This window comes from Solanum verrucosum, unplaced genomic scaffold (genome assembly GCF_900185275.1).
Source record: "Solanum verrucosum unplaced genomic scaffold, falcon-dt-bn FXZP01000239.1, whole genome shotgun sequence".
NCBI classification, from domain to species: domain Eukaryota; kingdom Viridiplantae; phylum Streptophyta; class Magnoliopsida; order Solanales; family Solanaceae; genus Solanum; species Solanum verrucosum.
Window position 1 is genome coordinate 621247 of NW_026020009.1, and position 9937 is coordinate 631183.

Below are 9937 nucleotides of genomic sequence, written 5' to 3' on the forward strand. Positions count from 1 at the left end.
GCTTTTTTCAATTTTAGTCATGGTGAATTCTCCTTAAAATTGTTAGTGAAAACCTTATTAGATAACAAAAATACAAGATTACAATTGAAAATAAAAATGAAGAAATAAATCTCTTCAGGCTGAGGCGCAAATATCTCGCTCTCTTTAAGGAGATTCAAGCTCACTGCAGCAAATGTTTTTCACCGATCCAGCAATAGTCCTTTTTGACTTGTCCCCTCCAGAATACAACAGCCTTCACAAAATATAACTCAACAACTCTGGATAAGAGTTGAGTCCAAAGCTCCACAAAAAGAACATCTCCCTTCAACTAATAAAAACTCTCTTTTTGACAAACTTTATGCACTATATTTTTCCTTATATGTTGTGTGTCACAAACCAAATGAAGACCATCACTATTTATACTAGAAGAAGTCTTCCTAGCAATGAATAGGAAGATAAATGGTGTAGTAAATAGTGAAGATAATGGTCTTAGCAGTTACATAGATTACAAAAAATAATGGAGAAGTAATGAAAAGAATTAGTGGTCATAAATGACCACCTTCTGCCACTAACGGCAACCTCAAGTTGAACGTTTTGTAACCACCAAATAATGGGCAATAAAACACATGCACAGTGAGTAACCAAAGTGAGTAATTAGTCACAAATGACTACCAACGGCAGCAATGATATATGCCCACTAACTGCTGAAACATTCAGCATTCTTGTAACTCCAAATATAGCAAATTAATATATTAAAATATTAATATTAAAATGCTAACAAACCAACAAGCAGAAATGGTATATACATATCGTACCGGCTCCGCACAAAAATTATTGTAGGGTTGCGTATCAATCGATCGCTTATCGATTTAACCACTAAAATTTAAAAAACATTAAAAATCTCTTGAAAATAATGTGACAAATCAAATGAACCATGCAGAATTCACAAGTTACATCTTGTTCAAAATCAAATATTTTTATGTCATAAAATAACCAAAAGTTTGAAATAACCAAAAAAAAAACTAAGAAACCAAATTCTATGTCAAGGAGTTTATATACAAAATAGTATAAATATATAATTATTTAATTTCCAATCGGGCTATCGATTAATCCGTTAAGAAATAACATGAAACCGTTAAGAATCAATAACCAAAAAAATCAAAACGATTATCAAAACAGTTAAACCAATAATCCATTATTGATATACCAATAACTTTTTTTTAATTCGAGTTATAGAGAACTAAATCATTGTACATAAACATTGATGGTAATCGGTATATCGACGCATTTCAACAAATACTAAACATGCATAAAACATAAATAATCATATTGCAACTATATGGATCAGAATATCTGGCTTGGATTTTCCCATAAGAGGAGAAAATACATTAAAAAGCGCTCAGTTATTTCAGCTTCGATCATCTGGGGAAATATTCATCACATCCATAAGCTAAATCATTCAAAAAATTCATAATAAAACTCTGAAATGACAAACTATTTTAAACAACCAATTTCAAAAAATATTTCTTCCTTAAAATTTAAGCACATCACTATATAATAGGAGGAGCAGAGTTGTATTTATTTTTAATCTTGAACAAAAAATGACAAGATCGATCTTATAACAAATCAAATCACATGACAGTATATAACTTGAATCCTTCCTTAAATTACAGGAAATAATAATGCACTAAATTAATCAATTATATTATATCCATGTATTAATAATCTGATAATAAAAGCAATTATCGAAATTGTGCTTAAGCTTACTAGACCAGCTTCAAAGATATAAATATATCTCAGCAAATCTGAAGAGCATAAACGAATTCAATTTACGAGCAGAGTAACACCTCCTTCCCATCAATTATAGAAAAGGGGGCTGCCTGAATTTCTACTAAAAAAATTACAAAACGCAAAATAACAAAGAAAAAAACAGATCTAGTTTGAAGATAATATGTTCTGTGATTTGAAATTTAGATTAAAATAAATAGAGATGCAGTTTGTGAAGGGCTCAGAAGGTTGCTTAATGTGCTCAAGGAAGAACTTTTTGAAGGCTCTTCTCATACAAGAGGTGTCAGAAATAAAGAAGCACCATCATCTTTGCACCTAACAATTAATGCACAACCAACAAACAAAAAGCTAAAAATAACACTTATACTGTCTCAAATATAACAAATTGAAAATATAAAGCTCCTATTCCAAAATCTAGAGAAAATTTGGATTTGAATGGGGATGGAGACAACAGTGGTGGCTAAATAGCTGAGGCATAATCCTGCCGCAAATTAGGGATTGGTGTTTTCTCTGTTCACTGTAAATGCTGTACTTATAGATTTTGAATGGGCTTTGAGGCTTCGAATGTGAGCCCAAAACGGGTAAAACTTACCGCGGTGTATATACCAATTCAATACATATATGTAGGGGCGTTCACGGTTTGGATAAAAATCGATCCAAATTGAAAAATCGAACTAAATCGATAAAATAAAACCGATTTTACTTGGGTTCGATTTGGTTTGATTTTAGATTTTTGAAATCGATAGTATTTGGTTTGGTTATGATTTTATTCGGAAAAAATCGAAGAAATAATCAAACCGAACCGATGAATTATATGCATATATTTTATTAATATACCTACTTAATATATTGTTTTTATAAACAATTTTAAAGATCTTACATATATTTTCATTTTAAAAAATTATAATTTACCTATTGAAAGCAAAAATCCCCAAATGAAAACATTTATCCTATTGATTTAATGTATATGAGTGTCTATGACAATTTTTTGTGGACTAAAAATGTTATTGTCCCTTTCTTCTAGGCAAATATAGTGAATTTTAAAGTTTTATTGATAGTAAATTAGTGATCGAAAGTTCAATAATTTAAGTTATCTTAACTATTTTTCGTTTTGAATAGATTGTTGTCACTTTTTTCACATTTTGAATGAATTGTTTCTTTTATTTTTGTGTATGGTTAATAACCGAATAACCGAACTAAACCAAATCGAAACCGATAACCATCAAACCGATAAATGTATATTATATTTGGTTTGGTTTGGTTTTGATAATTTTAAAACCAATTAAGTTGGTTTGATTTTGGTTTTGACCAATAACCGATCCAAACCGGCCCGTGAACACCCCTACATATATGTCATGTGTTTAAATTTATAGTTCATTTTACTTAACCTAAAGTAATTAACATGTATTTTACTTCATTAAATCACATAATAATGAAAATTGCATTAGTTTGGTGTATACACCCGGTGCAGATAAGTTTTTTCCGCCCAAAACCATTCGAATGAAGCCGTATGTATATAGGTCAAGATTCCACGATAAATGCATTTTAATATCGTTAGGGTCGTTTGGTAAAGTATATTAGAAAAATTAGAGAAAAGTAATGAAAATATCTTTTGAATTTGGCGTAATTGTTAGTTTCGTTTTCAAACTATTGACAGTTTTAAATATCTTTTTACTTGACTAACTGAACTTAAATATACTTCAAATATGTTATATGACAAACAAGTGATCTCAAACTCTTATAGGAGCGTGAGACATTTAATAAAAAAAAATTGAGACAACGGTTAAAAACATCTATAAACTTGGCTAGAATTCAGGAGTGTAATTCATCTATGTGGCAAGTTTAGGGATGTATTTATGTTAAGTTAAACCTCAATTGTTTGCACTTAATAAAGATGTGAATCATAATCATTCAAATTAAATTAAATTAGAAAAATTATTAATTTAAGAGATAAGTAGTGGACTAATTAATAATATATTTTTAGATGTTTTGGATTTAATCACTCATTTAGCACTGCACTTTTCATTTTTGTTATGGTTGTTCTTTTAATACAATTATAAATTATAATAAAACTAGATTATATCTCAAATATTTTTCTAAGGAACCTCATTAATAAAAATTATAAATTAATGTAAAATTAAAAATAATATAATAAATATATTGCATTAAGAAATAATTACGAATATTAAAGACTTAATTAATGATTATAAATAATTTATAATATATTAATTATAAATGCTATATAATATAACATTATTTAAATTATCAAAAAATGAAATAGAGGGCATGAATAATAGTTCTCCAACCCCTCCAATCACTCTCTAATTCACCCTTTACTCTCCAGTAGGGGTGTTCACGGGTTGGTTTGGGTCGGTTATTGGTCAAAACCAAAACCAAACCAACTTAATCGGTTTTAAAATTATCAAAACCAAACCAAACCTAATATAATATACATTTATCGATTTGATTGTTATCGGTTTTCGGTTCGGGTTGATTTGGTTATTAACTATATACATAAAATTAAACAAAATAATTCATTCAAAACATGAAAAAAAAAAGTGACAATTATCCATTCAAAACGAAAAATATTTAGATGACTGACATTACGAAACTTTGGATCGTTGAATTTACTATGAATAAAAACTTATTTTTGGCCTAGAAGGAAGAGACATCGACATTTTCAATCTCACAAAGAATTGTCATAGACACTCATATACATGAAACCAATAATAAATGTTCTCACACCTTGTGCATTTTTACTTTCACAAGTAAATTATAAATAAATTTTGATGAATATATATATAAGATCTTTAAAATTATTTATAAAAATAATATATTATGTATGTATAGTAATAAAATTTATGTATATTATTTATCGGTTTGGTTCGGTAATTTCTTCGATTTTTTCGAACAAAATCATAACCAAACCAAATACTATTCGTTTTTAAAAAATCTAAAACCAAACCAAACCCTAAATAAAATCGATTTATTTAATCGGCTTGGTTTGGTTTTTCGATTTGGATCGGTTTTTATCCAAACCGTGAACACCCCTACTCTCCAGTCATAAAGAATTGAATAGTAATTCTCCAAATTTGGAGAACTACTATTCATACAATCTATTTCACTTTTTGAATATTATATTATTATTATTATTTTGTGTAATTAACATATTATTTGTTATATAAGACTATTGATTAAATCTCTAATATTAATAATTCTTTTTACATGTAATATAACATTTTAAAAATACATTATTTAATAAATACTATTTTTTTTGAATTAATAATATTTTTTAAAATTTTTTTGTCACTTTAAGTGATATAATTTGATATGACTATTAATTTTCACTATGAAGAATGCACAGAATTTAAACGATAAGATGAAAATTTTAATCTAAAAATACAATACATAACATAATAATTTGGGTAAATTACAGAAATCACATACTTTTAAGGCAAAACTACAATATATCCCTTAAAAGTTTATAATTACAGAAATCCCTCATAACAGATACAATAATATAAGCGTTGATACATTAATCTGATGCGTGAGATACATTAATCGTTAAGTAAGATACATTATATTTTATAATGATATACTAATCTGATGTACATTTTATACATGATACACTATCTGATGCGCGAGATACACTAATCTGATGTGCGAGATACATTAATCTGATGCACGAAAATGAGGGATTTTGGAGATTTTGTAAAACTTATAAAGGATAATGATAATAAGTAAACTAAAATGTGGATTTCTGCAATTTTTCCTAATTTAAATACAAGATAAAAATACACTACATAACATAATAATTTTAAAAATCACAACAATAATTTAGTAATTCAATAGATCATTTCCTGATTTAATAATATTCAGAAAAAAAAATCAATGTATGATCCAAAGAATTGTTGTAGTTATAATTGCGGTTATGCTTGTTGAATAATTTTTAGCTAGACATAAAAATATTAAAGACAAAAATGTTCATTTTGAACTCCGTAATTGTAATGACCATCCAAATCATTTTCTTCATTTTTCAAATTTTTCAGCGTTTAAAGCTTTCCTATAGCGACCACAAGTCATTTATGACTTGCTGAGACTGATAATTTGATCGTCGGATCGTTTGTTTGGATTTGGTGCAAGTTTCATATTTTGGAGCATTTGAAATTTGAATGGTTCTCCAAAAGGGTCATTTTAGGCAAGGGCATGGTTGGTTTGGGTTAGAGACTTCTGATATGAGTTTGTGTTGTTAGACATTTTAATTTTGAATCTTAAGTCAAAAGTTGACTTTGATCAACATTCTTGGTAAACGTGCTCGAAAGAGAATTTTGTTAGCACGATTAGTTCTGAAATGTCAAATTTGGTCTAGAGCAACCTTTCATGTAGTTCCCTAGACTTCTAGTCTCATTTTGAGCCTTCTTGTGATTTTTAGCTTAAATGGTACTTGGTTATGAGATCCACTTTTTCTCGAAACGACCTCGGATGAAAGTTTTGATAATTCTATTGAGTCTGGAATGCCGAATTCAATGGGATACAATATTGTATTTGCATGCATGGGGTTCCAAATGAATCCCAGGCACCCAATCAAAGAATTCAAAGTTGGAGCAAATCAGCTAAACTTTTTTTTTTAAAATGACAAGGAAGGCCTAGATGGGGTGGTGGGGTAGTGAGAATGACATAAAAATGATTTTTTTAAAAATTTGAAATAGTTTCCAAAAATAATTCTTTTTTAAAAATAAAACGAAAATTAATGGAGGTGGCGGGGAGGGGGTGGACTTGTTGGGGGTGGTGTAAAAATAAAGAAGAAAAAAATTTGAAATATTTTTAAAAAACAATTTTTTTGAAGGCGGGAATAAGGTGGTAAGAGTTGGAAGAGGTAAAAAAAAATCTTAACTTTTAAAACACTTCTCAAGAATAATTTTTAATCTCTTTTTTGAGGAGGGCTACTTTGGTGATTAGGATAAAAATATATTTGAATTTTTTTTAAAAAAAAAAACATTTAAAAAATTTAATTCTTTTTTGAATGGTGATAGTTGGGTACTGATTCTAAGTAGGGTAAAAAAATTTGAAGGATATAATTTTAAAAAATGTTCTTTAATTTTTTTTTAAAAAAAAGTTAATTTAGAAAACATTTTTCAAACATTTAAGTCATCGAATCCATACCAAACACACACACATCGTGTCGGCTCATACAGAACGATCATTGTATATAAAAATTAATGGTAATCAGTATATCGATACATTTCAACAAACACTAAACATGCATAAAACATAGATAACATATTACAAGTATATGGATCAGAATATCTGGCTTGGATTTTCCCATAAGATGAGAAAATACATTAAAAAGCGCTCAGTTATTTCAGCTTCGATCATCTGGGGAAATATTCATCACATCCATAAGCTAAATCATTCAAAAAATTCATAATAAAACTCTGAAATGACAAATTATTTTAAACACCCAATTTCAAAAATTCTTTCTTCCTTAAAATTGTATTTATTTTTAATCTTGAAAAAATGATAAGCAAGATCTTATAACAAATCAAATCACATGACAGTATATAACTTGAATCCTTTCTTAAATTACAGGAAATAATAATGCACTAAACTAATCAATTATATTATATCCATGTATTAATAATCTGATAATAAAAGCAATTATCGAAATTGTGCTTAAGCTTACTAGACCAGCTTCAACGATATAAATATATCTCAGCAAATCTGAAGAGCATAAACGAATTCAATTTACGAGCAGAGTAACACCTCCCTTCCCATCAATTATAGAAAAGGGGGCTGCCTGAATTTCTACTCAAAAATTCACAAAACGCAAAATAACTAAGAAAAAAACAGATCTAGTTTGAAATTTATATGTTCTGTGATTTGAAATTGACCAAAAAAAAAAACAGAGATGTACTTTGTGAAGGGCTCAGAGGTTTGCTTAATGTGCTCAAGGAAGAACTTTTTGAAGTTTCTTCTCATACAAGAGGTGTCAGAAATAAAAAAAAGCACCATCATCTTTGCCCCTAACAATTAATCTACAACCAACAAACAAAAAGCTAAAAAACAGAATGGGGAAGGAGAAAACAGAATGGCTAAATGGTTAAGGCATAATCCTGCCGCAAATTAGGGTTTGGTGTTCTCTTTGTTCATTGCAAATGCTGCTCTTATAGATTTTGAATGGGCTTCAAATGTGAGCCCAAAACCATTCGAATGAAGCCCGTGTGTATATAAGTCAAGATTCCATCGCGAAATGTCTTTTAGGGTCTGTTTGGAACTATTTTGATAATTGAATTTGGTGTAATTTAGTATAATTATATTGTCTATCATGTTTGATTGGTCATGTAATTACCTGATCAACAGATAATTGTGTGTAATTTATAGAGTGTAATTACACTCTCCAATTAACAAAGGAGTTGTGAATTGTTGATAATTACATAGTGTAATTATAAACTAATTACTTTTTTTTTTCTTTTTTTCGTTTTAATGTATTTTTTATTTTTATTATTTTAAATTATTTTTTATTTTATTATTCTAATATTCTCTAGATATATTTTTTCATTAATTATATTTCATTTCCTTCTTATCCTCAACCTTTACTTTATGTGATTCCATATAATTTTTCGTATCATCTAAAAAAAAGTTATTAGTATAATTTTATTAGTATTATAATTTTTAAATTAAAGCAGAATTCATTGTTGCATAAAGTTATGGACTTATGTTTTCCTTTTTCTTTTGAATCATATTTATGTATGTTATGTTAAAATTTGACATAAGAGTTTTATGTTAAATTTTTTGTTTTGAATTTAGAACTTATGTTATATTTTCACTTCATTTTTTTAAGAGTATTGACTAGATATTTTACATTGCAAACTATTTTTTTTAAGTTAGACTCGATTGATTATCTTTTTGTAAAAATGTTTTATAATTTTTTGACATTATATTTATAATATTAATCTTTGTGTCAAACATGCATTTCATAATGTTCATAGAAATTTTGTACTTTTAGTTTTTATGATTAATTTAATTAAAATATACCAAATTGAAAATATAAATCAATTATTTTTATAATATTAGTTAAGAACAACAGTATATTAATTAATATATTTTTAAAAGACAATATATATCTTAAATATTCAATTTAATATCATTTATAAAGCTCCTTATTTGTTTAATATATTTTTTTTAATTTTAAATAATTAATTTGTATTCTTGATTCAATATAACCTTATGATTATACTTGTGCAACCAGATAGTAAACTTGTAATTACACCGTTGCAATCAAATAGGTTAGCGTAATTTCTAGGTTGTGTAATTACTAGGCTGATAATTACTACCATAGTAATAACATCAAATTCAACACCTGGTTGCTTTCCAAACAAACTCATATCCTTGGGGTTTGTTTGACAGAGTGTATTTGTTGTGAATTTGTGTTTTCAAATTATTGATTATCTTAAAATATTTTTTTACTTGACTAATTAAACTTAAAATACAATCTTGATCCGTCATATGTCAAATAAGTTGTCTTAAACTCTTGTAGGAGCAAGAGACTCTTCATAAAAAAATTGAGAGATGTGTTGAAATACTCATAAACTTGACAAGAATTTAGGAATGTATTTTACATATGTGGCAAGATCATGATGTATTTAATTTAAGTTAGGTCGTTTGCACTTAATGGAAATCCGAATCATAATAATTCAAATTAAATTAAATTAGAAAAATTATTAATTCGGGAGATAAGTAGTGGACAAATCAATAATATATTTTTAGATGGAGAAAAGACATAAATTTCCCCTGAACTTGTTCCGAAAAGACAGTTACACGTTTAAACTATCATGACGACCTATTACATACTCAATCTTGTTTAAAGTGAAATTAATATCCCCACCCCCCCCCCCACCCCCCGCCCTTTGTGTGAAAATGTGTTATACATGCGTTTTGACACATATATAAGATTTTATTTTTAAAAAAAAAAACTATTTTTGCTTAATATTTTCTTAGACTTTTGCAAAAAGTAGAAACCTAGGCTTTCTTCCTCCTCCCACCTTACATTGTTGTCTTCTTAAAATTCATTTCTTCTTTCTTCTTCATTATTCATAAATTGAAGGGAAAACAAGAAATTTGAAGAGAGAACATGAGACAATAAGACGATTATGAAATTTAGTGATGTTGG

At 27.7% G+C, this 9937-nt stretch overlaps 6 non-coding genes across 6 annotated transcripts; all 6 read right to left on the minus strand.

Moving 5' to 3' along the window:
- Positions 1–1318: 1318 nt before the first annotated feature.
- Positions 1319–1426, minus strand: LOC125819853 (small nucleolar RNA Z103). Its single transcript, XR_007442494.1, has one exon. It is a non-coding gene; the product is annotated as a small nucleolar RNA Z103 (small nucleolar RNA).
- A 303-nt stretch (positions 1427–1729) lies between these two features.
- On the minus strand, positions 1730–1861 carry LOC125819864 (small nucleolar RNA snoR77). Its single transcript, XR_007442496.1, has one exon. It is a non-coding gene; the product is annotated as a small nucleolar RNA snoR77 (small nucleolar RNA).
- A 123-nt stretch (positions 1862–1984) lies between these two features.
- LOC125819867 (small nucleolar RNA snoR1) lies at positions 1985–2081 on the minus strand. The gene has a single exon (XR_007442499.1). It is a non-coding gene; the product is annotated as a small nucleolar RNA snoR1 (small nucleolar RNA).
- Positions 2082–7060: 4979 nt separating this feature from the next.
- Positions 7061–7168, minus strand: LOC125819865 (small nucleolar RNA Z103). The gene has a single exon (XR_007442497.1). It is a non-coding gene; the product is annotated as a small nucleolar RNA Z103 (small nucleolar RNA).
- Positions 7169–7433: 265 nt separating this feature from the next.
- On the minus strand, positions 7434–7566 carry LOC125819863 (small nucleolar RNA snoR77). Its single transcript, XR_007442495.1, has one exon. It is a non-coding gene; the product is annotated as a small nucleolar RNA snoR77 (small nucleolar RNA).
- A 124-nt stretch (positions 7567–7690) lies between these two features.
- Positions 7691–7789, minus strand: LOC125819866 (small nucleolar RNA snoR1). The gene has a single exon (XR_007442498.1). It is a non-coding gene; the product is annotated as a small nucleolar RNA snoR1 (small nucleolar RNA).
- Between the last annotated feature and the right edge of the window lie 2148 nt (positions 7790–9937).